The sequence below is a fragment of the Pan troglodytes genome, chromosome 4, assembly GCF_028858775.2.
Source record: "Pan troglodytes isolate AG18354 chromosome 4, NHGRI_mPanTro3-v2.0_pri, whole genome shotgun sequence".
Lineage (NCBI taxonomy): Eukaryota > Metazoa > Chordata > Mammalia > Primates > Hominidae > Pan > Pan troglodytes.
Genome location: NC_072402.2, coordinates 162636455 through 162663104, shown reverse-complemented (window position 1 = coordinate 162663104; position 26650 = coordinate 162636455). Strand labels below are relative to the sequence as shown.

At 36.5% G+C, this 26650-nt stretch overlaps 1 protein-coding gene across 9 annotated transcripts in view; it reads right to left on the bottom strand.

Annotated features, from left to right (window-relative positions):
* TENM2 (teneurin transmembrane protein 2) overlaps positions 1–26650 on the bottom strand; it is a 3953434-nt gene that overhangs the window by 3273319 nt on the left and 653465 nt on the right. Inside the window, exon 1 of one of the 9 annotated variants that reach the window (XM_063810850.1) lies at positions 1818–4193. The exons of the other annotated variants lie outside the window; for them this stretch is intronic. The gene's annotated coding sequence lies outside the window, so the exon portion shown is untranslated. Of the gene's footprint in view, positions 1–1817; positions 4194–26650 lie in introns of those variants that run through there. 9 annotated transcript variants of the gene reach the window in all.

Below are 26650 nucleotides of genomic sequence, written 5' to 3'. Positions count from 1 at the left end.
AAAATCAAAAGCAAGCTAGTTACTTCCTCAATACAATGGAGGTACACGCAAGGGGGTAAATACAGGCATTCCATATTGGGAGAAACTGGCCAAAACAAAGGGGCTACAGGCCCCATGCAAGTCCAAAATTCAGTGGGGCATTCAAATCTTAAAGCTCCAAAATGATCTCCTTTGACTCCACTTCTCACATCCAGATCATGTTGATGAAAGAGGCAGGCTCCCACGACTTTGGGCAGCCCCGCCCCTGTGGCTTTGCAGGGTATAGCCCCCATCCTGGCTGCTTTCACAGGCTGGCACTGCGTGTCTGTGGCTTTTACAGGCACATGATGAAAGCTGTCAGTAGATCTAACATTCTGGGATCTGGAGGATGGTGGCCCTCTTCTCACAGCTCCAATAGGCAGTGCCCCAGTAGGGACTCTGTGTGGGGGCTCCAACCCCACATTTCTCTTCTGCACTGCCCTAGCAGAGGTTCTCCATGAGAGTCCCACCCCTGCAGCAAACATCTGCCTGGGCATCCAGCCATTTCCATACATCCTAGGAAGTCTAGGAGGAGGTTCACAAACCCCAATTCTTTTGACTTCTGTACACTTGCAGACTCAACACCACGTGGAAGCTGCCAAGACTTGGGGCTTGCACCCTGTAAAGCCATGGCCTGAGCTCTACGTTGGCCCCTTTCAGCCCTAGCTGGTGCAGCTGGGACATTGGGCAGAAAGTCCCTAAGCTGCACAAAATATGGGGATTCTGGGCCTCGCCCATAAAACCATTTTTACCTCATAAATCTCCAGGTCTGTGATGCGAGGGGCGCCACAAAGTTCTCTGACATGCCCTGGAGACATTTTCCCCTTTGTCTTTGTGATTAACATTTGGTTCTTTGTTACTTGTGCAAATTTCTGGGGCCGGCTTGAATTTCTCCTCACAAAATGGGTTTCTATCATATAGTCAGGCTGCAAATTTCCTAACTTTTATGCTGTTTCCCTTTTAAAAGTGAATGCCTTTAACAGCACCAAAGTCACCTCTTAAATGCTTTGCTGCTTAGAAATTTCTTCTCCCAGATACCCTAAATCATCCCTCTTGAGTTCAAAGTTCCACAAATCTCTAGGGCAGGGGCACAATGCTTCCAGTCTCTTTGCTAAAACATAACAAGGGTCAGCTTTGCTGCAGTTCCCAACAAATACCTCATCTCCATCTGAGACCACCTCTGCCTGGATTTCATTGTTCATATCATTATCAGCATTTTGGCCAAAGTCATTCAACAAGTCTCAAGCGAGTTCCAAACTTTCCCACAGTTTCCTGTCTTCTGAATCCTCCAAACTGTTTCAACCTCTTCCTGTTACCCAGTTCTAAACTTGGTTCTACATTTTTGGGTATCTTTTCAGCAGCACCCCACTTGTGGTAACAATTTACTGTATTAGTTCATTTTCATACTGCTGATAAAGACATGCCCGAGACTACATAATCTGTAAAATAAAGAGGTTTAATGGACTCAGTTCCACATGGCTGAGGAGGCCTCACAATCATGGCGAAAGGCAAGGAAGAGCAAATCACATCTTACATTGGTGACAGCAGGCAGAGAGAGAGAGCGCTTGTGCAGGGAGACTCCCATTCTTAAAACCATCAGATCTCGTAATACTTATTCGCTATCACGAGAACAGCACAGGAAATACCTGCCCCCATAATTCAATTACCTCCCGTCAGGTCCTTCCAACAACACGTGGGAATTCAAGATGAGATTTGGGTGGGGACATAACGAAACCATATCACTCATATACCCCAGCTATTCACTGGGAAGAGAAAGGAATGAGGGATGCCTTTTTTACCTCTTTCTAGATGGGTAACCAATTATCTTCAGTCTGTATTTCTCTCCAATGCATCTTGAATCACTGGGATTCCTTTGAAAATAAAACAAACAAACAAAAAAACCTTCTTTCTCCTTTTTCCTCCTCTGTCCTCTCTTCACTGATGGGTATTTGTGTTCCTGTACCACAGGACAATCCCATTAGATGTATCCCCCAAACTGGAAAAGTTAATTTCCCCAACCTTAAACTGCTGGGCTTAAAATTGAGCTCAGGGGAAAGGAACCCAAAAGCCTGACATGCCAGGTAAAGGGTAAAAGTTTTTTAACAGTTGGACTTATGGCCTCCCTCTTCCTGTGCAAACTGGTTGAAAGAATGATAAAATCACTGTTTAATCCTCTGTAAAGTTTTGATTAATGGATAAAGGATTTATGAGGCTAGTTGTAAGCTGCAGCCTATCTGGTGTGCTTTGTTTGTCTTTCTGTTTGGTTCTGTTATGAAGAGGAGTACCTTAGGATGGACTGTGGGCCTAGTACTCTATAAACCCACTGTTCAAGCCAGCCCGGCAAACTGGTCAGTAACAAACTTTGTTTTATGTTTCCATCTCGTTTTACATCCTTGGGAGCATGACATATAACCTGTAGAAATACTTGGTTTTGGTCTCTGCTGTTTACGATGGCAGCCTGGGTTCAATCTTGGCTTTGGGAATGAGTATTTTCTGGCTAATACCTGTGTGACTTTTACTTTGCTGATTCTCTTCCTCTCCATGACCAACTTCTAGCTTCCTTTCTTAAATGTTTCCTTCTCTGAGCTACCTTTAAAGATTCTAGATTGTGTAAAAATTGCTTACCACCTCTATAATACCTTGTACACTTGCGATTAAGTCATAACTTTAGTTGAGGCTTGTTGGTTTCACCTGTGAGGTTACTTTTGGTAAAGTTCAAAAGTCAGAAATATTGGCCACTTAGCACGGGATTTGAACAGATTTTCTCAAAGAGCACTCAGCTTAATTAAAAGTGAATATCCAAGCTACAGGTATACTTAAAAGGGCTTTATGTTTTTCTCCTCTTGGATCTTGTTTTTCTGGAAAAGGTTATTTTTGTCAGTCAACTGAATTACTTTTCCCCATTTTGTCTTGCCACTCTTAATGCACACATTAGAGGCCCTAAGATAACTAATGAGAGCATAGGACTCCTTGGGAGAAATAGAGAAGGTGTCACAGATCCCATTTTGGGAAAAAAACCTGTTTTCCTCATGGAACTCCAAGAATTAAAAGCAGATAGTTCCCTCTCAAAATCTGCTTTTGTCTTCCAGCTTTGCCTGTTTGTTGGGCCCTAAAAACTGCAGGCTTTCCTAGCCCTACTTTTTGAAGGGCTCCACCCTGAGGCCAATAATCCAATTAGGAGGTTGGCAAATGAAAAATCTTACAACTACTGTACCTTCTTCTGTCTGTCTGTGTAATCATACATGTGTTATGGGTGTGATGGTTATATAAAAACGAGCTCTAATTGGGCTAAAAAATAAGCACTTAGATCAAATATTTTTGAAGAAAAATACAAGCATAATGTCTTTTAGTTCAGATGACAATCTCTGGAAAATAAAAACAGTTTTAAAGCTAATTGGCAAAATACAAATGTCTTCAAAATATAAATATGTGGTCCAAATTATGCAGGTCAGACAGTAGGTTTGCTAAATGTTTTAAGGTTATAAAATGATTCTTTGGCTTTTCAGAACTGTTTGACTTGCCTGCTTTACAGTTTGGTAATGCCTGGGACATATGGAATTATCCACGCCCTTAACTATGCAGATTTTATCTGCACCTATTATGTAATTAAAATAACTTACCAGGGTTTGCACTAAAATTAAAAATTGCTAAGAGTTGCCATTATAACATGTAATTAAGACTGCTGAAATTGGACTTACATGTAAGGTGTGCAAGGAAAGTAAAATGTGTTTTTAGTGAAAGATTATAAGAAGGCATGGGAATGTAAATTTTTGCCTAGGTTAAAGGATTGTCTTGAATTAGATAAAGGTGAAGATTTAAAAAAATGGTGGGTAGTTTGTAAAAATTAATCTTGCAGAAGAAATTCTTTGTGTGATCATATTGACTAACTTCAAAAAGTTATTAAATGGTTGTTCCATAAATTGAGCTTTGAAATAAAAACACAATAAGTTTTTCTTAAGGCAATAATCTACTCTTTAACAAAAATTTATAAAGGGTTATAAAAGGTTTATAAGCATCTCAACTGATGGTCAAAATGGTTAAGATTGGATAGAGTCACCTATAAGGTTTCATTAAAAAATTGGGGTTGACATTAATAGCAGACTAATGCAAGGGTAAAATTTGGCTTTCTCTCCCTTGAACAAGATTTTCATGTAATAGTAAAGGATAAGGAAAGGTTTTTGCCTTTTAAAAAATTTTTGTGTCATCATTTTGGCTAAATAAATAACTTATAATTTGGAATTGTATTTCATAATATCAAATGTTTTGAAAACCCCATCGTCTCAGCCCAAAATCTCCTTAAGCTGATAAGCAACTTCAGCAAAGTCTCAGGATACAAAATCAATGTACAAAAATCACAAGCATTCCTATACACCAACAACAGACAAACAGAGAGCCAAATCATGAGTGAACTCCCATTCACAATTGCTTCAAAGAGAATAAAATACCTAGGAATCCAACTTACAAGGGATGTGAAGGACCCCTTCAAGGAGAACTACAAACCACTGCTCAAGGAAATAAAAGAGGATACAAACAAATGGAAGAACATTCCATGCTCATGGGTAGGAAGAATCAATATTGTGAAAATGGCCATACTGCCCAAGGTAATTTACAGATTCAATGCCATCCCCATCAAGCTACCAATGACTTTCTTCACAGAATTGGAAAAAACTACTTTAAAGTTCATATGGAACCAAAAAAGAGCCCGCATCGCCAAGTCAATCCTAAGCCAAAAGAACAAAGCTGGAGGCATCACACTACCTGACTTCAAACTATACTACAAGGCTACAGTAACCAAAACAGCATGGTACTGGTACCAAAACAGAGATATAGATCAATGGAACAGAACAGAGCCCTCAGAAATAACGCCACTTACCTACAACTATCTGATCTTTGACAAACCTGAGAAAAACAAGCAATGGGGAAAGGATTCCCTATTTAATAAATGGTGCTGGGAAAACTGGTTAGCCATATGTAGAAAGCTGAAACTGGATCCCTTCCTTACACCTTATACAAAAATCAATTCAAGATGGATTAAAGATTTAAACGTTAGACCTAAAACCATAAAAACCCTAGAAGAAAACCTAGGCATTACCATTCAGGACATAGGCGTGGGCAAGGACTTCATGTCCAAAACACCAAAAGCAATGGCAACAAAAGCCAAAATTGACAAATGGGATCTAATTAAACTAAAGAGCTTCTGCACAGCAAAAGAAACTACCATCAGAGTGAATAGGCAACCTACAACATGGGAGAAAATTTTCGCAACCTACTCATCTGACAAAGGGCTAATATCCAGAATCTACAATGAACTCAAACAAATTTACAAGAAAAAAACAAACAACCCGATCAAAAAGTGGGCGAAGGACATGAACAGACACTTCTCAAAAGAAGACATTTATGCAGCCAAAAAACACATGAAAAAAATGCTCATCATCACTGGCCATCAGAGAAATGCAAATCAAAACCACTATGAGATATCATCTCACACCAGTTAGAATGGCAATCATTAAAAAGTCAGGAAACAACAGGTGCTGGAGAGGATGTGGAGAAATAGGAACACTTTTACACTGTTGGTGGGACTGTAAACTAGTTCAACCATTGTGGAAGTCAGTGTGGCGATTCCTCAGGGATCTAGAGCTAGAAATACCATTTCACCCAGCCATCCCATTACTGGGTATATACCCAAAGGACTATAAATCATGCTGCTATAAAGACACATGCACACGTATGTTTATTGCGGCATTATTCACAATAGCAAAGACTTGGAACCAACCCAAATGTCCAACAATGATAGACCGGATTAAGAAAATGTGGCACATATACACCATGGAATACTATGCAGCCATAAAAAATGATGAGTTCATGTCCTTTGTAGGGACATGCATGAAACTGGAAACCATCATTCTCAGTAAACTATCGCAAGAACAAAAAACCAAACACCGCATATTCTCACTCATAGGTGGGAATTGAACAATGAGATCACATGGACACAGGAAGGGGAATATCACACTCTGGGGACTGTGGTGGGGAGGGGGGAGGGGGGAGGGATAGCATTGGGAGATATACCTAATGCTAGATGACGAGTTAGTGGGTGCAGCGCACCAGCATGGCACATGTATACATATGTAACTAACCTGCACAATGTGCACATGTACCCTAAAACTTAAAGTATAATAAAAAAAAAAAATGTTTCGTAGGCTTCTCAAAATCAAACTTCAGCTTCAGAAATTGTTCTTTCTGACCCCTAGCTTTTGGATGCTACAGAGAGCCCCTGGAGCATCCAGAAGAGAGGTAAACAGGATTATATGACATACTTAGTTACAAGGAATTGCTAAAATAAAAATAAGGTTTAAACTTCTTCAGGTTATATTTTAGTGAATAATAATGCATGTTCAAAAGTTGTATGGGATTTCTAAAATTCTAATGTCTGAGTATATGCCATCAATCATAATTAAGGTTATTATGTTAAGTTACTGTAAACCACAGAGATAACCAAATTTCTTTGGTCAATTGTATTCTTGACTGTAACTACCCTGGACATTTTGTCATTCACAGACAATTATTGTCTTGTTTTTTTTCCTTTTCAAAAGATTATTTATAATCAGCTATAGGACTTTGACAGGTGCTTTTAAATGCAAGTTTCTGATATCTTTGCAGATTATGACATTGGAATAGAGGGAAATGTATAAGACTCATGAAGAGCTGAAATGTTCATGAATATCAAGCAGAACAAGAGTTAATGGAATAGACTGAACTAACAGAAAACTGAAGTAATCTTTTCAGCTTTTTGCTTAAGACATTGCTGATTTTTGTTTTGTTTTTCAGAGTCAAGGAAACCTATTTTGAGTGATTTACAGTCTTTAATAATTGAGTAAGGTATACTCCTGTGAACAAAATTTGGAGCATGTTTCTCTCTGCCTGGCCTCTCCAGAATCTGGAAACTATTCTGAGTATTCTTAGCTTATGGCAATATAGTTATTTGCATCAGTGCAATAAGAATCCATTTTCTTTTGCAACAGGACACAATTTGAGAAACTGGTTGTTTTGCCAAGGCTTTGACTGGAAGGACGTGCTTCTCTTTAAGGAATCAAGCTTGACTTGCAGAGCCAATAAAAGCCCCTTGGGAAAACTGGCCTCATACCTTGTCTACACAGTTCGTGTACAGGGTTCTTAACCTGTGGTGAGTAGAGAATGTCACTTTCTAGCGAGCCCAGGAGCCCCATGTTTTTTGGACCTCAAAAAGGAATTTATCCAACTCATAGGTATTTGAGGGTAAAAACCCATTGCTGGGCTCAGCTTTAAAAAGTCTTATCTGAGATTCTTTGTGGACCAGAGTTCCATCAAAGCCAATTTAAAAGCCTATGTGAAAAATAATTATTCTTGCTGCACTTTATGCAAATAATTAGACCACTTATAACACTAAAGTTTATTTTGCAAATAACTCAAGTCCTACCATAATTTGTTTTTGACAAAAATGAGGACTAGAGAGAGAAAAATTATGTTTCAAAACTTATCATACACTTATTAAATTCTAATCTCATCAGTTGTTTGTAAGTTTTTGCCTACACTTTAGACTAACCCTGCTTGTACCTGTGAACCAACCAGCGATCTCTGGCTGAAGCTCAGAAGAAACAAATGGTATGGGTAATGTAAAAATCTAGATCAATATTTTAATTCTGAGTGATTATCCTGCAAATCCTGCCAGGTGATGGGAGTGAATGAGGAGCCTATAACCTGGAGGTTTCTTTGTTTGGGAAAATAAGACCAAGGGAGCTAACCAAAGCCAAGCCCCCCAAATCTTAGCAGGCATAACTATAGCCACCAGCTATCTGGGTATGCTGGCAGCCTTGGGATTTTTGAGCTGCCCTTACCACCTTCAGTTTGATATATATTTTCTAATAACTCGAATTGTTTATTCTCGCTTAGAGTACTAAACTTCAAATGGTGAGGCAAATGGAACTGTGCATGGATGTGCCATTCTTCCAGGTACTCTTTTTTTTTTTGAGACGGAGTCTCGCTCTGTTGCCCAGGCTGGAGGGCAGTGGCGCAATCTCAGCTCACTGCAAGCTCCGCCTCCCGGGTTCACGCCATTCTCCTGCCTCAGCCTCCCGAGTAGCTGGACTACAGGCACCCGCCACCACACCCGGCTAATTTTTTGTATTTTTAGTAGATATGAGGTTTCACTGTGTTGGCTAGGATGGTCTCGATCTCCTCACCTCGTGATCCGCCTGCCTCGGCCTCCCAAAGTGCTGGGATTACAGGCGTGAGCCACCGCGCCCGGCCTCTTCCAGGTACTCTTAAAGCAACCTCAGGAGGAGCTCTAATGGCTGCTTTCTCCAAACAGCGCCCCCTGTCAGCAGGACACAGTTAAGAGTGGACATCATTCACTTTCCCCAACAGCAGTTGGGGTCTTCACTCCTGAATGGGGGAAGGAAAGGAGTTAGCCAGCTTCCTTTAGACAGAAAGTAAGAGAAGCGTCCTCAAGGAACCTCCGACCTGCCCCACAAGTGTTTACACCAGATGTTTTGTGCAGATAAGGGAACTTGCACAGGGGGCTTGTTTAAACACGCCCTCAGTGGAAAATTCTGTTCCTTAACACATGCATACACAGTTAGAGAAATAAATCAATATGGAGTGGCTCAGTCTAAGGGCTCACATGTGCACTGGAAGGATGGGGTGGAGCTGCCAGGAATTCACTCACACCTTAAGCCCTAGCCCTGGTATTCGACTGTGAAGGGGACAACTGGAAACCTGCTTTCAGGACCTCTCCCTTTGCTGAGAGCTTTCCTTTCGCTTAATAAATTCTACTCCATTCACTCTTTGGTGTCCATGTGCCTAATTCTTCCCGGTCTTGAGGCAATAAACTGGACCTAGCTGAGATAAGGAGCAAAAAACCTGCATCACTATGACATACAGAGGTATCAAACTTGCACCTGTACCCTCTGAATCTTAAATAAAAGTTTAAAAAATTTAAAAATAATAAATTAAGTAATTAAATATGCATCCCTTTTAATAATTAATTTTATTTTAATTAATGTTTATATAAGATAGAAATATAACTGGGAGTAGGACTTAATATCTGTTTCCTATTTTTGTAGAGCAATGACATAACATTGCTAACACAATGTTTTAAATGTACATAAATTTCATCAATTGTAGCAAGGGAGCTGAAAATATCAACAATGACATTTAAATTTTCTTTAAAATTATATTAGGTGCAACATGCCTGAATATATTTAAAAGTGTTAATTTATCACAGATTATACAACTAATTGAAGTGTGTTTAACTCTCAATTATTAATGATGTTTTATTTATCAGGAGATAATTTATAAAATATAATTATATCAATAATTTGCATTTTTTTTCCACTAGAAAACAGAAACTCTGAGAGTGTGGATTATGGTAACACACATCCATCCACATTCCACCATATTCCCATATATCATTCCTAGAATCACAAAATAAAACATCAAATTTCAATTGTGCTCACAACAAAGAAAATGCCATACATGAGAATAAAAGGGTGGCAGAAATAAAAGGTGAAGAAGGCCATATGAGAATGATATTTGCCCACTTTGATTGTGGAACTACTTGGAAAATGTTGGGTGTTCATCAACTAGAGGAAAGAAAATTACTACCTATCCCATGAGACAGGAGAAAGAACTGTTTGATAGCCCTCATTTTTATCTTGTTTCTTTAACAGTGCTTTGCTGACATCTACTTGGTGAATATAATTTACATCAATTCAACGTTGTCAGGGACAAAAATTGTTACGGCTGGTTGATTTACATCCAAGAATATGAAGTCACCAGATTTCAAAAAGTGAAATTTTTCAATTACTATTTTTGGGAAGTAAAAGAAACATTTCAAACTTTGTAAGAATAAAATAAACTACTTAATGTAAAGTGACTGATTAGTGGAACAATGAATTGCCTCCTTAGGTTAAAAGACGGATGATAAATAAAGACAAGAAAACACTAGAAAGTTACATAGGGCTTTCTATACCAACCAATATATTAGCATATTCATAATTCTAGCATCTGAAAAGTGGCTAATGGGAAAATTGAAGATAATTTATATGTCCTGTTTTTTGAAAAATATTTAGATTTATCTCCATTCATGGCTAATATAAAACAATAACACTGAGACATAGATACTTAGCAAAACAGATAAATGAATCCGCTAAAAAAATTAATAATTAATTATATAATTGAATTAGGATGCACTGAAAACGAATATCCTTATTTGAAATACACCGGGAAACTATTCAGCTGGAATATTCAGCAGGATATTCAATGCCTGAGTGAGAGTTCTTTATAAACACATTGGTCACAATACCTTCTCCAGGTTCTGGAGATCTTAAGATACATTCCGAGGGGTGGTAATTATGCCTGGAGAGTCATATCTGGCTTGCCACCTGGTTTTGTAAAATAAAATTTTATTGGAACACAGCCACACCCATTCATGTGCATATCATTCTTTGCTGCTCCTCTCTCCTAAAAAGGCAGGGTAAAGTAGTTGCTACAGAAAAGATATGGACTGGAGGCCGAAAATATTTGCTATCTATCCCTTATAGAACTTTCCCACCAACCTATGTTAAATTTGGTAATCAATAATACTTTTAATAGCATTGCTTGGCACGTGAGAGATAATCTCCCAGACACAGAATAACTTTTTATTTCAGAGGTACAACATTGTATAAAATCTAATGATGTAGCGACATATTGGAAATAACATTTTTTAAAAACCAAATATCCACTAAAATTTAACTACGTTGTTGATCTAGCTGCCAAATATTTTATCCAAAGAAAAGACATTTGTCATGAGATTTCTTCCATGGGTGGGTAATTCATAACTGCACAGATAATGACTACTATGTTGCAATTTGCTGTTGCCTGAAGAGTGGCAAGATTGTTGAGCCAAACACAAAGCAAATTCTAATTTTATAATCTCAAAATATTCAAAGCAAAAATACTGTTTTCTTAGAATTGAAAAAAACATATTGATAGAATAATACTTTGTACAGCTGAAGACATATTTGAGCTCATAAGTCAAAAGAATTTTCCCTAGCCAAAATTGATATAGAGAGACCATCATATAGATTACCTCTTCAGAAAATATTTGAATTTCAAAGATAAAGAAAGAATGCAAATAATCAATAAACACTCAAAAATACGTCTGGTTTCAGACATTTTCTTTGTTAAATTAAAAGGAACATTTTACTTCTTTCTAAACCAGGCAATTAAAAATCCTCTACAGTTTTTTAAGTAAAATTACAGGTTTATTACGAAGTAGGCTGTTGTTTAATTGCAAAAACAATGGAAAGATAAATGTCATAAGAATGAATTCCAACTGAGAGAGAATTACACTAAAATAAGTTGAGTGGGAAAATAGTCATAAAAGTTGGTTGAGCAAAGACATTGCTGCCTTGCTCAACTTTCTGAAGATGAAGATGGGTACTACAAAAATGAAGACCTTAGAAAACAGTTACAATCTTGAAACAAATTATAAGGAAGAGCTGCCACATTCAGAAAGAATAGGTCCGAATTCAGCAAGCCAAGTACAAATACAGGCCTCCTCTGACCTTGGCAGAGTTCTATCATCTCCAAAATCAGCTTTTTTTGAACACGAAAAATGAACAACAAATTGTACCTTTAACAATTAAACCAAGCAAGCCCAGGATGGTTTTGAATGCAGCCCAACATAAATTCACAAGCTTTCTTAAAACATTATGAGACTTATGCCCAGATCTTTTTTTTTAAGCTTATCAGCTATTGTTAGTGTCAGTGTACTTTATTTGTGGCCCAAGACAATTCTTCTTCCACTGTGGCACAGGGAAGCCAAAAGATTGGATACCCCTGAATTAGACATTACTCATAACAATTGTTCTGAAAAACACATGACACATATACACAAACACATCTATTTTTACCGTAGTATTATTTCAGTTATAAAAAATAGATTCATCAAGTTCATTTCAGTCATGATTATTTAATTAATAAAAAGAAAGTACTAGTCACTCAAGCTTTCCTAAGCAATTGTGCCATTCAGTGTGTATTTGTTGGGTAGGTAGGTGGGGGTCAGAGGAAATCTTTCCAGACAATTTTCTAGTAAAGGCTGTTGGCTTTGAGCTGCAAAAACCACTTTTCTCCACCTTTCTTTTTTTCTTATTTTTAAAAATAGATTTTGGGGGTAAAAATGCAGTTTTGTTATATGCATAGTGTATATTGCACAGTGGGGAAGTATGGGGTTTCAGTGTAGCCATCACCCGAATAGTACACATTGTAGTAATTAAGTAATTTCTCATGTCTCATCCCTCATTTTTCAAAAGCACCTTATTCCCTCACTCTTCTTTCTTGATACTATTTGCTCCATTTTCTTTCTTCTTTCTGAAGTTTAGCTTCCCTTGTTTACCTATCAGCATTATATGCTTGAAAATGGAAGTTTCGTGCATAAACATTCTTCTGATTTATTAGTTTATGTATTTGAGAGGGAAAAATCGAATATATCATTGGCCAGCTGGTCAGCGAATGGGCTATTTTCTCCCTAGGCTAAGTATCTTCCTTAGTGTCAATTATTTGGGGCAGTTAAGGTGAGGGTGTGTAATTTACACAGGCAACTGTGACCATCCTTCAACAGGTGCTGGGGTTGCGAATATGTACCAGAGATCTGAGTTTGAGTTGATTTGTCCCCCAAAAATATAAAATAAAATGATGCTAGAGTAGATCCTTGCCTAAAAGAAATGCTGACAAAAATCATCTGAGGCATTCTGCCACTTAATATTATTCTTAAATGTTACAACTGATAATTGTTGGCGTATGTGGTGGACCTGTATTTCTAATGGTGCAAGTGAAAGGTCTAGGAGATATCAAAACATTTTTAAAAGTTAATTTTAATTGCACTGTGACCGGTACAGGGTAAATGCTTGTTTCTTAAATTCAGTGTTTTGTATTTTGAGGCGCTTCTTTTTATAAACTCCAATCAAATATGTACTTAATTCTTTACCTTACACTTTCATATAGCACCTTCTACATACAAAAAGCTTTGTTAAGGGCTGTAGGCATTCAATAATTAGTAAGATATCTTTAAGTTTTATATACGCTGTCCACTTCTCTGACAATCTACTGCAGTTATAAGATCTGTACCTGATTTTAATGTTTTGTCACCTTGTTGAAAGCATGGTAAAAATTAAGTTTGGTATTTAATATGACTTGTCTTGCATAGAGGAACACAATAAAATTAATTCTAAAAATCTCATATTTATTGTGGAGATGTTTGTGAGGATATTGTGATATTACCAAGAATATTTATTTTATCTTAGAATTTAGTGCTAGAAAAATACATGATTATTCTCTGAAATCAGTAAGTTCTTGTCGCTTATTGGGAAAAGGGGGAAATTATAAATGTTGTAACTGGTTGTATTTGTCTTTCTGATTCAGCTGAATCTACAATCACACCTAGACATTGTTCAAAACTCCTGACAACATCTACATTTTTACTATTTTTTATTCATTTTTTATTTTTTTGTATTTTTAATATCTGATTTTACACTTGATTGCATATCACTAATTTATATTCACTGCATGCACATACCTGTGAACCCATACACACACCTGAATAAAAGGATGGATGGAAAAAACGTAAAAGGAAAGAATGCAGAAAGGGAGGACAAGGAGAAGAAAAGTTATGGCAGGGGTCATAAACAGGTAACCCATGCGCTGGATCTCATCCACAGAAGTATTTTATTTGAACTGTACGATATTGAAAATAACCATAACTTAAAGTATGGCCAACACTTAAAAGATATGAAAATCATATTTTAGGTGCTCTTGAAAAATTTGAAGGCATGAGAAAATTATATTTACATTACTTCATGGAAATAGTCATAGCTCAACAGCTATTGCTTGCTTTGGGCAGGTAGGCACTCCAGTTGGTAATATTTAATGTGGTGCTGTGTTTATAATGCTAAATTTTATCCTCTTCACATATTGATGTTGCTTACTTTGCCTCTATGTAGTTAAGATTTTTACCACCCAGTTTTAATTTCGGTTTTGAGAGGACTTTCAGTGTTAAATGGTACACAGGTACATACATAAGCAGACTCCATTCATTCTCCTTTGTAATGAAGGGAGGTAGATGCATAAATATCAACAATAAATAAATGAAAAGTCATGACATCCCCTATAGAGATGTGTTCCCGGCATAGTGATTTCAAACTAAATTAACATACAAGCATGGGAATGATTAACTGACTTCTTACTCTACATGTGTTCAAATGGTCCACCGTCACCTAAGGTTCTCACACGCAATGCTGCATGCTGTTCTAACAGCCTTACAATGATCCATGTTTGTTCATACTTTGAGAAACTTTCAATGTATTTGCTGAGAATCAAAGATATTGTCAGCTGGAAAATAGTATGTTAATGGCAAGGAAATTCAAGAGTATAAACAAAACAGATTGGCAAGTGCCATTCAAACTGAGGACAGCACAGTATGACACTCTACTAAACAGCTATGAATAATTGGTGCTCTAGAAGACAGTGCTAAATGGGGTATGCCTGTAAATATACCATTAGGCACACTGCTATAATAGATGTAAAAAAGAGTGGGGGAATAATGGCGAAAAAAGAGAGAGATTAATTGTAGCTAGAGGCATCACGGAGATTGCATGGAGGAGAAAGGATATAAACAGGGATTTGAGCAAACTGGCTTAGGCTGATGAAAAAGATGAAAAAAATGTAGAATATTCATCACTCAGGATAACATTTTTTCTTAAGCCTAAATTAAACTTGCAGAGAGATAAACATTTATGACAATTAGGGCTACAGCCTGAAGCATTTTGGCTCACAAACTAAGTGCCTTGGTTAATGAGCAAAGATTTCCATTCCTTTGCATGCATAAATACTAAGTGCAGAATTTATCATTCACTAAATCATATCCACTTTTTTTCTGCGTTTCACCAGTGGTTGCATCAATTGTCATTTAACTGCTCTAAATAATGTGTTCTCTTCCCTGTTGTATTAAGCTATTTCTATCAACGCTATTGATTTTCTGATTTCCACATGCCAGTGATTTTTGGCAGTAACAAATGATGCCTCTCTTTTGCATGTTGCAAGTAGCTTAAATTATATTTTACATACCCATTTAAAGGATCATTAGTTAAGTTAATATCCTTGCTATTCAGGAGTGTCAAGCATTTTGTAAAGTATAGTCTAACTAAACACTACAATATTCTGTATGATTTCAATAGTTTACAAAAAAAAGTCTCTATAACTATATGTAACTTTGGCTGGAATACATCATTATACCTTCTAATTTGTTCTAATTTATTCTAATTGTTCTAATTCTAAATTGTTCTAATTTATTCACATTCTTGTGACTTCTACAAAAGGTAGTGACATTTGTATAAACTTTAAAGGGCCAAGTACTATTACAAAAAATAATAAACTTGCTTTAGTCTGAACCTGCAGGTTGGTGTCCAGATGTTTACATATTACATTTTTGTGCCTTTCTTTATCTTTCATTTCCACAGACAACACTGTTTAAATAATTATGATCCACAGAAGGAAATACTTAAATGTTATTGAAAGCATTGTAATGCTTTAAAAATCCACATATAGAGGTTGTGCTCTTTTTACACTTTGGAAAACCTACCATGAATATATGTGATATAAAATGGGAGAATTTTGTTTCAACACCACCAATGACTGATACATTGGTAAGGAGTTAAGGAGTTGGCTTTGTACTCTGAGCAGAAGCAAAAGGGCAACTAAATATCTTTTGTTGAGATAAGCGTAAGTATACATGGATCTATCTTGCTCCTAATCATATATCAAATATTACACAAAATAGATATAATGCCTTATTGTAGCTATGTATTGAGAGTCCTATCTAAATGACACTGTACCACTGGAGAGGAGATATATTGATTTCTTAATATTGAGGAATGGCAGGCTTCCCCCTGCTCCATAGCAGTTTTCTTCACGTTATACAAAGTTTGGTTTGTCATAGGCATAAAAGAATAATTCATGGGGTGCTGGGAACTCTAGTATTAGCCCATAAATGGCCACTAAGCCAAATAATTTAGAACCACTGTTGCATTCAAAGTTTCCAGTTATTGAGAATAACCAGTTGGAGGTTTAGCATATTGTCAACTGTTCTTCCTAACAATGAGCTGCATTAATTGCTCAGGATGGGTGGGTCCTTCTGGATATGAGATGTGACATTTACACATACAAAATTTAAAAAAAATAAGCATAAAGTCCAGTGAACATCATACAAATTTCATAGGACCATTAGAAACCATATCTGCTTTACGCTGGACCCCAGCCCATTTGTGATGTGAAAAAAAGAAAACATGATTCAGGAGGAAAAACTAAAGATTAATAATTAATGTTTAATATGTTTTCACAGGGCTTGGATCTGATCCTTCAGCAAATCTTTAATGGTTTCAGCCACTGAACATATTTGAAAGAGTATAATTCTAAATAGTGAAATATAAGAATTTGATCTGAATGGGTATGAATCAGTGAGGCAGGAGAATAGGGCCTGGAGGGAGGGAATCCAAGAACCTCCTAAGACTAAATCAGAAAGAAACACCTCAGCTATGACAGGAAATATCCTCTTCATTTAAATAGGGCATGCACCAAGTAACACAGGGAAACTTCTAGAGGGTACTCAAACCCCAGAAAATTCTGTAACTGGGGTCTTCGGCCCCTATGCTTGGGCCCGCTGCCACCCTGTACTTTCGTTTTCGTTTTCAGTGTACTTTCGTTTTCAGTGAAGCTCTGCCTTTGTTGCTTCATTCTTTCTTTGCTTTGTTTGTGTGTTTTGTCCGACGCCAAGAACCTGGACACCCTCCACCAATAACAATAGGCTAAAAGTACAGGTCTGTTGAAAATTGAAAATAACATCCTGGATGGTGCAGAAAAGCATCTGAGATTTATGACTGGTGCCTCAGAAGGAACCTACCAAATAGTTGGGAGTTCAGAGGTACCACATGTAACGCAATGATTTCCTAGTGTACACTTGACCAAGGCTTCTTCCTAGCCCCTGGTACCTAATCCACCACTTTTTCCTATGAGAAAAGTGATTGTAGGTGGACATTTCTGGTGTTCTTCTGAGTTTATGTCTAAAGAGTATTTTATTTATATTGCTAGAGTAGAGATAAAAGACAGATTCATAACTTGAAGTCAGAGAGAAAAAGGCGATTGTAACAAATATAGTAAGATCGTTTAAACTTTTTTTTTGGTTGTTGAGACAGCGTCTCCCTCCCATCACCCAGGCTGGAGTGCAGTGGCATGATCATGGGTACAGCCCACTGCAACCTTGACTTCCTGGGCTCATGTGATTCTTCCACCTTAGCCTTCTGAGTAGCTGAAAGTACAGGTGTGCACTGCCATGCTTGGTTAATTTTTTTTTATTTTTTTTGTATTTTTAGTGCAGGCGGCGTTTTGTCATGTTGCTCAGTCTTAAATGCCTCATATTTTTAAGTACAATCTAGTTATGAGCAATGGATAAATTTAATGTTATGATTTGGCCCCACATTTAGCTTGCCATACTCCTCAGTTTCTACCTGAACAGGCTGGGACATGTGACCCAACCTTGTTTGCATTTGAATTTCAGGCACAGGTCTGGCTAACACTAATATGCTACTGCTGTCTCTAGTATACCTTATACATTATACACCTTACCTGCGTTTTTGCTTTGCAGCTGGATTCACACATTTTATTGATATGTTGGCTATAATAATCATTCTCCCTAAAGCTATTTCAATGAAGGGCATATCCACTGGAAATAATAACATCACTATAAAGAAGGAGAAGAAGAGAGAGGTAGAAAAGAAGGAGGAAGAAGAGGAAAAATGTGGGAGAAAACAGCGACAACATCAGCTTCTGTTTATGTGCCATCATGTGATATAGGCTGACATAAACACACAAAAAATTGTCTCGTTCAGTCTTAACTTTATAAACTAAAAATTTAAGTCTGTGTAAATATTATCTTGGAATGGAAGATAGTATCTTGCACGGTGAAGAACAGAATCTGAATGTGTGATCAGTGCCGGAAAACATGTTAGAGATAAGGAAACAGGCTTTGCAAGGCCAAAGCCACTTGCACAACATAATACCCAATCGTGAATATCGAAGCCAAATTTAAATCCAGCTTTGCCTGCCAAGGCACCATCTTGAAACCGTTTGTTATATAGCACTGCCTTCCCAAACTCTTAATAGCTAAATAAAACTATTTTCACACTATAAATTAACTAATTAAATTGTATAATTTTTAGAAATATAAAAATAATTTTAACTTATAGCTTCAAATTTTCTTCATTAGTTCTTGGTACAAAAGATGAGAAAAATCTAAATGTTGTTCGCTTTTGCACCCCCTAGTGGAAATGTTAACATGAAGAAAATGACCGAATAATAACTTGAACAAGGAAAATAAAATGGCCAAGTATTTTTCATAAAATTGGCCAGTTGATTTGTAAGAGTTGAGTAGAATACTGTTTGGTTTTGTAATTATAATTGGCAACCACTTAAAATTATTTTCAAGATTCTTTAGGACTTTGTAAATAACACTATATATACATCTAAACCTGTATCTATCTTACATGTATATAATATACATATGCATACATACATACTATGGAAGGTGAATGAAGATACTAAACTGAGATAATAATAGAATTAAATTGGAAATCAGCAGGAACTTCATTTCAAGCATGCAAATAGATTTCCTGACCTTTATTGCATGCATTTATTTATGTATTTACCCGTATATTTATTTTTCCCTAAACTTTTATGTTTGCAGTTTCTACTCTAGTAGGCACTGAGTATTTATAAATGGTCATACAGAAAAGATCAGAATTTAGTTACACATGTGTGTATAAACACACATAAAATGTTTTCAAAGAAAATAGTATCTATGGTAGACTGAAAGTATCATACGATTAAAACATATTTCTTGGTTAGCATTCTACTTCTGTTTATATTCTCAATGCCACTTCAAAATTTATCTTTTTCTCATCAACACAAAAGAGATTCTAATATTGTGACACAGAAAAGATTATAATTGATTAATTATTTGTGCAATATGGCAAATGCACATTTTGCACATATCAACAGAGATGTTATGTGGAATAAAAATGTTTTCATTATGTATTTGGGTTTGGAACAAATGTGCTTACATCTAAAACAAATCCTCCTAGCTGACAGAGCAAGGAAATATATGCGTGTATACTAAACTGTGGATTTATAAATATTTCTATATATATAGTCAGTCGCATCCCCATTAAATAGAACATCAGTTCATGTTGCTATCTCCAATTCTAATTTATTGCCACACAGATTATTTGAACCTTCTTCTCTTGCTTATCTGTAAACTCCCACTCCAACAGTGAGAACCTGGCTCCTACTATCTGCCATCTATTTACTTACTTGTCCATTTCCAGTATACACATAATAGTAGTATCGGAATTGTTAACTCATATTACCATGAGAACTTTACAAGCAAATGTAGAGTCCTTATGTGTAGTTTCTTTTGCCTTTAGTCTTACAGACTCCACTAATTTCCAAGGTCAATTAGCCTATCCCTTTTCCCCATCCCACTAGTAAGGTTGTTTTATACCTTTGCAATCGATTTTTTGTCACATTCTGCCTTCAATCCGGATATCTTCCTATCTCCTAAATGATTTGTTTTTCACTTTGCATACATTAATATTTACTGTTAGTACTATAGTAGCTTGTGTCTTACAAGGAATTGGTCTATTTTGCATAAGTTATCAAGTTTGAGGGTATAGAGTTAATCATAGAATTCCATTGTTGTTCTTTGTCCGTCGGTTCACGAATGATGACACTTCTTTTATTTCTAATACTGTTAATCGTGTCAACTATCTTTTTTTCTTGGTTACCCTGGCAAGATATTTACCAATTGTATTGATCTTTTCCAAGAACTGGCTTTTGGCTTTGTTGATTTTCTGTATTATTTTCCTGTTTTAATTTCATTGAGGTCTGCTTTAATTTTCATTCATTTAATTATTTTTGCTTACTTAGGCTTAACTTGCTCTAGTTTCTTAAGGTAAAATCTTAAATAATCGACTTTTTATCTTTCTTCTTTTCTAATTTAGGAATTTGGTGCTATAAATTTCCATCTGGCCAGGCGTGGTGGCTCACGCCTGTAATCCCAGCACTATGGGAGGCCGAGGTGGACGGATCACTTGAAGCCAGGAGTTCAAGACCAGCCTGGCCAACATGGTGAAACCCCATCTCTACTAAAAATACAAAAATTAGCCAGGCATGGTGGCACACACCCCAGCTACTTGAGAGGTTGAAGCACGAAAATTGCTTGAACCCCAGAGGCAGAGGTTGCAGTGAGCTGAGATCGTGCCACTGCACATTCCAGCTTGGGTGACAGAGTGAGACTCTGCCTCAAAAAAAAAAAAAAATTCCATCTAAACTCTGGTTTTACTGCATCCCACACATTTTGATAAATTATATTTTTATATTTTATTTATTTACTATTTTTATTTTATATCTTTTTTTTTTAGATGGAGTCTTGCTCTGTTGCCCAGGCTGGAGTGCAATGGTGCAATCTCAGCTCACTGCAACCTCAGCCTCCCGGGTTCAAGTGATTCTTCTGCCTCAGCCTCCCGAGTAGCTAGGATTACAGGTGCAAGCTACCACAACTGGCTAATTTTTGTATTTTTAGTAGAGATGGGTTTCGCCATGTTGGCCAGGCTCGTCTTGAACTCCTGGCCTCAATAGATCCATCCACCTCAGTCTCCCAACGTGCTGGGATTACAGACATAAGCCACCACACCTAGCCTATATTTACTTAGCTTAAAATATTTTAAAATTTCTTTTAGGATTTATTTGATCCCTTGTTTATTTAAAGTATGTTGTTTACTGTCCAAATATTTGGTGCATTTTCCAGCTATCCTTCAGATCTTGATTTCTAATTTAATTCCATTTTGTGAGAATACACTTTGTATGATATTTAAGCTTTTATATGTGTTAAGGTACATTTTATGGTCCAGGATGTGGCCTATCACGATAAGTATTTCTGCAAGCTTGATAAGAATGTATATTCTGCTGTTGCTAGATGGAATGTTCTATAAATACCAGTTAGATCAAGTTGATTGATAGTGCTATTAAGGTGAACTAATCTTTACTGATTTTGTCTTGCTTGATCCATCAATTACTAAAAGAGAGTTGCTGATGTCTTCAATTATAATAGTGGATCCCTTTCTCACTACAGTTTTTGCTTCCCGTAATTTTAATGCTCTCTTAGATGCACAGACATTTGGAATTGCTGTGTCTTCTTGGAAAATTGACCTGTTTATCAACGTTTCATACCCCTCTTACCACGGATCATTTTCCTTGCTCTGAATTATGATTTATCTGAAATTTATATATAGCTACTTCTGTTTTCTTTAGATTAGTATAAGCTAATACTATATCTTTCTGCACTCCTTTAAGTTTAACCTGAGTTTTTAAATTTAAAGAGGATTTTTTTTTTTTTTGAGACGGAGTTTCACTCTTGTTGCCCTGGCTGGAGTGCAATGGTACAAGCTAGGTTCACTGCAATCTCCGCCTCCTGGATTCAAGCAATTCTCCTGCTTCAGCCTCCCGAGTAGCTGGGATTACAGGTGCACGCCACCATGCCAGGCTAATTTTTTTTTTTTTAATTTTTAGTAGAGAAGGGGTTTCACCATGTTGGCCAGGCTGATCTGGAACTCCTGACCTCAGGTGATCCGCCCACCTCAGCCTCCCAAAGTGCTGGGATCACAGCCGTGAGCCACTGTTCCTGGCCTAAAGAGCATTTCTTTTAATAAACAATTGGGTCTCATTTGTATATACTCTAACAATATGTTTCAATTGTTGTATTTAATTCACTTAAGTTCATGTATTTAAAGTGATTATTGATATAGTTGGATTAATACCTATCATGTTTATAATTGTTTTCTATTGATTCCATTTGGTCTTTGTTTCTTCCTTCTGTTTTCTACCTTTTCTGGTTTTATGTAAACATTGTATATGTCTATTTCACCTCATTTAACAGCATACAAGTCATTACTTTTTTGTAAAAAAAAAAAAAAAAAAGTAGTAGTTTCTCTAGGATTTGCATTATAAATTTTTAGCTACATAAACTCTCCTTTAAATATCACCATAGCGATTCTTACGTAAAGCAGGTACTTTAGAGGATTCCTAGATTTGCCTTTTCCTTCCCTTATGCCATTACTGCCTTCCATTTTGTTTACCCATATGCTATAATCACCCTATGCATTATTAGTATTATTACCTGAAACAGTTATATTCTAGACATTAAAAATAAAAAAAGTTCTCTTCATTAATTTTTTTCTTCAACCTATTTTTTCCGATGTATATCCAAGATTCCTACCTATATTATTTTCCTTTGCCTAAAGAACTCTTTTAACATTTCTTCTAGAGCGAATTTGCTGGTGATGAATTCTCTGTTTTTAATTTATCTGAAAAACTCTATATTTTTCCTTCATCTCTGAAGGATCATTTAACTAGATATAGAATTCTAGGTTGTTGTTTTCTTTTTTTTTCTATTAATGCTTTAAACTTTATATTCCTCTCACTTCTAGCTTGCCTGGTTTTCGATGACAAGTCTTGCTAAATTCTTATCCTAGTTCTCTGCATGTAAGGTCAGTTTTCCTTCTCTGGCTCCCTTTAAGATTTCTTCTTGTCTTTGATTTCTGCAGTTTGAATATGATATACATATCAGTAGCCTTTTTAGAGTGGTTCCTGCTTGGTTTTCTCTGAGTTCCCTGGATTTGATGCCTGTCATTAATTGTGGAAAATTCACAGCCATTATTACTGAAATGTTTTTATCTGGTCACTTCTCTCTTTCTTCCCTTTCTAAAGCTATTTCAGTTATGCTTCTCTTACAGCCCATAGTTTTTGTATGGTTTTTTTCTCCATTTTTTTTTCAAGTTTTAGTTTGGAAAATTTGTTATTTTCAAGCTCTCTGATTCTTTCCTTGACCATGACCAGTCTGAGCCCATCAAAGGCATTATTTTTTTTACTTCTGCTACAGTGTTGTTTATTTCTGGTATTTTCTTTTGATTCTTTCTTAGAGTTTCCACTTTTCTACTTACATTACCCATCTGTTTCTGCCTGCATCTACTTTTTTCATTAGAGCCCTCAACATTTCCATTGTAAATATTTTAAATTCCCTGTCTGATAATTTCGGAATCTGTGTCATAGCTGGGTCAATTTTTGATGCCTGCTCTGTCTCTTCAGAATCTGTTTGCTTGTTTTTCTTCTTAATATGTCTTGTGATTTTTTGTTGTTGTTGTCATTGTTGAAAGCAAAACAAAATGCATTGAGTAATAGGAACTGAGGTAAATAGTCCATTAGTATTTTTGTTGTTATTAATCTGGCTAGGAATTTCGCTCTGCTTAATGCTTGATGTATCTGTAGGTGCCAGAGACTTCAAATTTCTCCTGTCTTTAACGCTGTCTGCTGTTGTCATTTGGCTTCTGTAACAACTATTTCATACTTAATATGTTTTAAGATCTATTTTATGCGTGTTACATGTGTTAAGTCATTTAGCAATCACAACTGTTCTATGAGGTAGATTCTATTATTATCACCATTTTACATTTGGGAAAATCAAGACACAGAGTTGTTAAGCAATTTTCCCAGGTTGTTATATTAATAACACGGAAAGCCAAGTTTTAAACACAACTCTAGAGACCATGCTGCAAGCCAGTGTAGTAATAAATAATATGCTATCATTCCTTGAACTTCCCAGTTTTCTGTGTGATCACTAATACTGCTTCTGTTTTTTCCAGGTCTACCCCAACTTTCCATCAAGCTGTCATTTTATGTTGTGCCTACATAAAACTGTTTGCAAGAGTTAAATAAGTTGGAGCATAATTCTTTAGTTAAATAAGTTGGAGCATAATTCTTTAGTCTTGATTGATAAATGATAAGATAATTTTAAAAATCCAAGTAGGCCGGACGCAGCAGCTCATGCTTGCAATCCCAGCACTTTAGAAGCCTAAGGCAGGCAGATCACTTGAGCCCAGGAGTTCAAGACCAGCCTGAGCAACGTAGTGAGACCCCCCACCTCTACAAAAAATACACCAATTAGTCAGACGTGGAGGCACATGCCTGTAGTCCACCTGCTAGGTAGGCTGAGGTGGCAGGATCACTTGAGCCCAGGAAGCAGAGATTGCAGTGAGCCAAGATCATGCCACTGCACTCTAGCCTGGGTGACAGAGTGAGACCCTGTTTAAAAAAAAAAAAAAAAAAAAGTGCAATGTTGAAGGGATTGGCAATGAGCAGAAGAGGAATAAGATAAATTTTGTTTAAGGATTTTAAAGTGAAAAATAACAAACTTGTGGCTGAAGAAAATATTTTTTTCCCAAAATTATCCATTAAGAGCCAATGATCTTTATACCTCTGTAAAATGAAATTTTAGATTCTTATTAACTTGGAGGATAAATTGGTGTGATAGCTTTTCTGTCACTGTTGCTGCTGTTTCCTCATAGCCACTACCCAATAAGTTATAACTTCCCTCAACAATAAGAACAACAAATCCAAGCATGATGAAACTGAGGGAAAATATCGAGCTATGTGCAATTTAAAACTAGACAGCATTGCATAATAAATTTTCTAACCTGCTTCAGTGATTTTAGCCACAGAAATAATACTCCATTTATTTTTAGTGTTTAGCAAATAAATTTTACTTGTCATGGAAAATTTGGGGAATATCTGACTTAAAAACTACTGAAAGTTTTGTGAGTATATGGAAAGTTAACACTCAAAGAAAAATGACTACATTAAGAAATAGCAGAAATAAATATAGAAGCAAGTGTTTGAAAATGAGTAATTTAAGAATGGCAAACCCTGATTAAAGGGAACTATTTTATTTATATATGGAGTTTTATGTTTTTCTGTTTAACAATCAATACCTGTTTAATTTGTGCTTATTAAAAAACAAGGCATCAGATTAAACATTTTAGAATCATTTTCCAACAATAATATCATATTTAGAATGTAACTTTATTCCTTCTTCCTAGGAACATTACTCTTAGAGAAGAATATATGTACTATTCCTTTTCTACTTATAGAATCTGGTGGGAGAAAAAAGCCCTGCCATAGACTTAAATAAAACATTTAATTTACAGATTGTTGTTATCATTTCGTGCAGCCAATTGTTCTCAGAATATACGGTCCTTTCTTTCTAACAGCACATATATGGATATTCAAAAATAAACTCAGTGATTACTTTGGGGACAGGGCTGAGGGTCCCATCAGCACAAGGGAAATAAAGTAAGCCTTGAGTCTTCTATAAGTTTATGGAATGTTACTTGTTTTTTTTTGGATGACAGACCTTATAGTGTGGTTGCATGCTTATGAAAGTTGTCCAGTAGAGAGGGAATCGTTGATGCAGGAAAGAGAGAGGCAGGCAATTGAACCACGTCCTTGCACAGTCCGGAGGAGACTGGATTCAGTCCATAAGGGAAGGTTTTAGCCTTAGCAAGCACAGACAGCTCATCCATAATAACAGAAGTGATGACAGAGGTTACTGGCACATCTGTTATTATGTTAGTTCGTGTGGCTGTGGAAACCTTTGGAAGACCTATTCTCATTGCTTCTGTTTTCTAAGTGAAATAAAAAAACAGGTTAATCAGCTAAGAATGAGTAAGGGAATAAATGCTTTGCTTTAAAAAGTGAGAAACAAGGTGTGAAATAAAGTCCTGAATGAGTCCAAATGTGAATTATAAATACTGCACCTGTAAAACGTCATGGCTTTATTTTGTGTTTGTTTGTTAATATTTTATATTTTGTTTTCTCTCAAGTCATTTTCAATGCCTGAGTGCACAGGCAGTGTAGACAGATAATTCTGCCAGGGGAGTAGAAAAAGAAAGAATTGAATGAAAGTTGGGTGTGAATATAATATGAGATTGGCAAAGACTTAATGGAGGATATGAAGGAGTTGTTGAGAGGTGTCACTTGTCATGGCCTTGACCGTTCTTGCATATTCTTGGTGAAGTAGCCAAGAAATCAAGACCTGGACTTTTCTGTACATAATCATTTTTTAAGGTTGTATTTGCAGCAGGCAATTGAGGGTAAGGTGATGTCATCCTCCAGGACAAAGAACGAGCTTGCTATAAAGGTATATCCCCATATCTGTCTGTTCTTTGGCTGTGTTGCAAACCTGCTGTGTGTGCAGGATCCACTTAGTCCACTGTGCTTTATTCCAGTGGAACTTGTGGGCAAAGAAAACCAATGCATACATGAAATGCATATTGCTTGCTGTTATGTGAAAAGTCCTCTGTTACTGACCCTGTAGCTTTCTGTGTTCTGCCATCAACCATGACACCATACAAAGCTAACTTACAAGCTTGCAATGGGGTAAAGGCCCAGATTCTGGCAGGAGTGAAAAAGAATGAAAACTTGTTATGTTAATAATTGCAATTCCTTTACTATGCTATAATGTAGGTAATAACATGATTTTTCTCATGAAGAGGTAAGCGAATTTGAGAGGTGCAGAAATGCACTGAAGGTTATAGAGGTAATATGTAGTATCCATCTGCTATCAAAGGAGAGAAGGTGGGGTAGATCAATCTTCCTCCAATATTATTTTAAATAT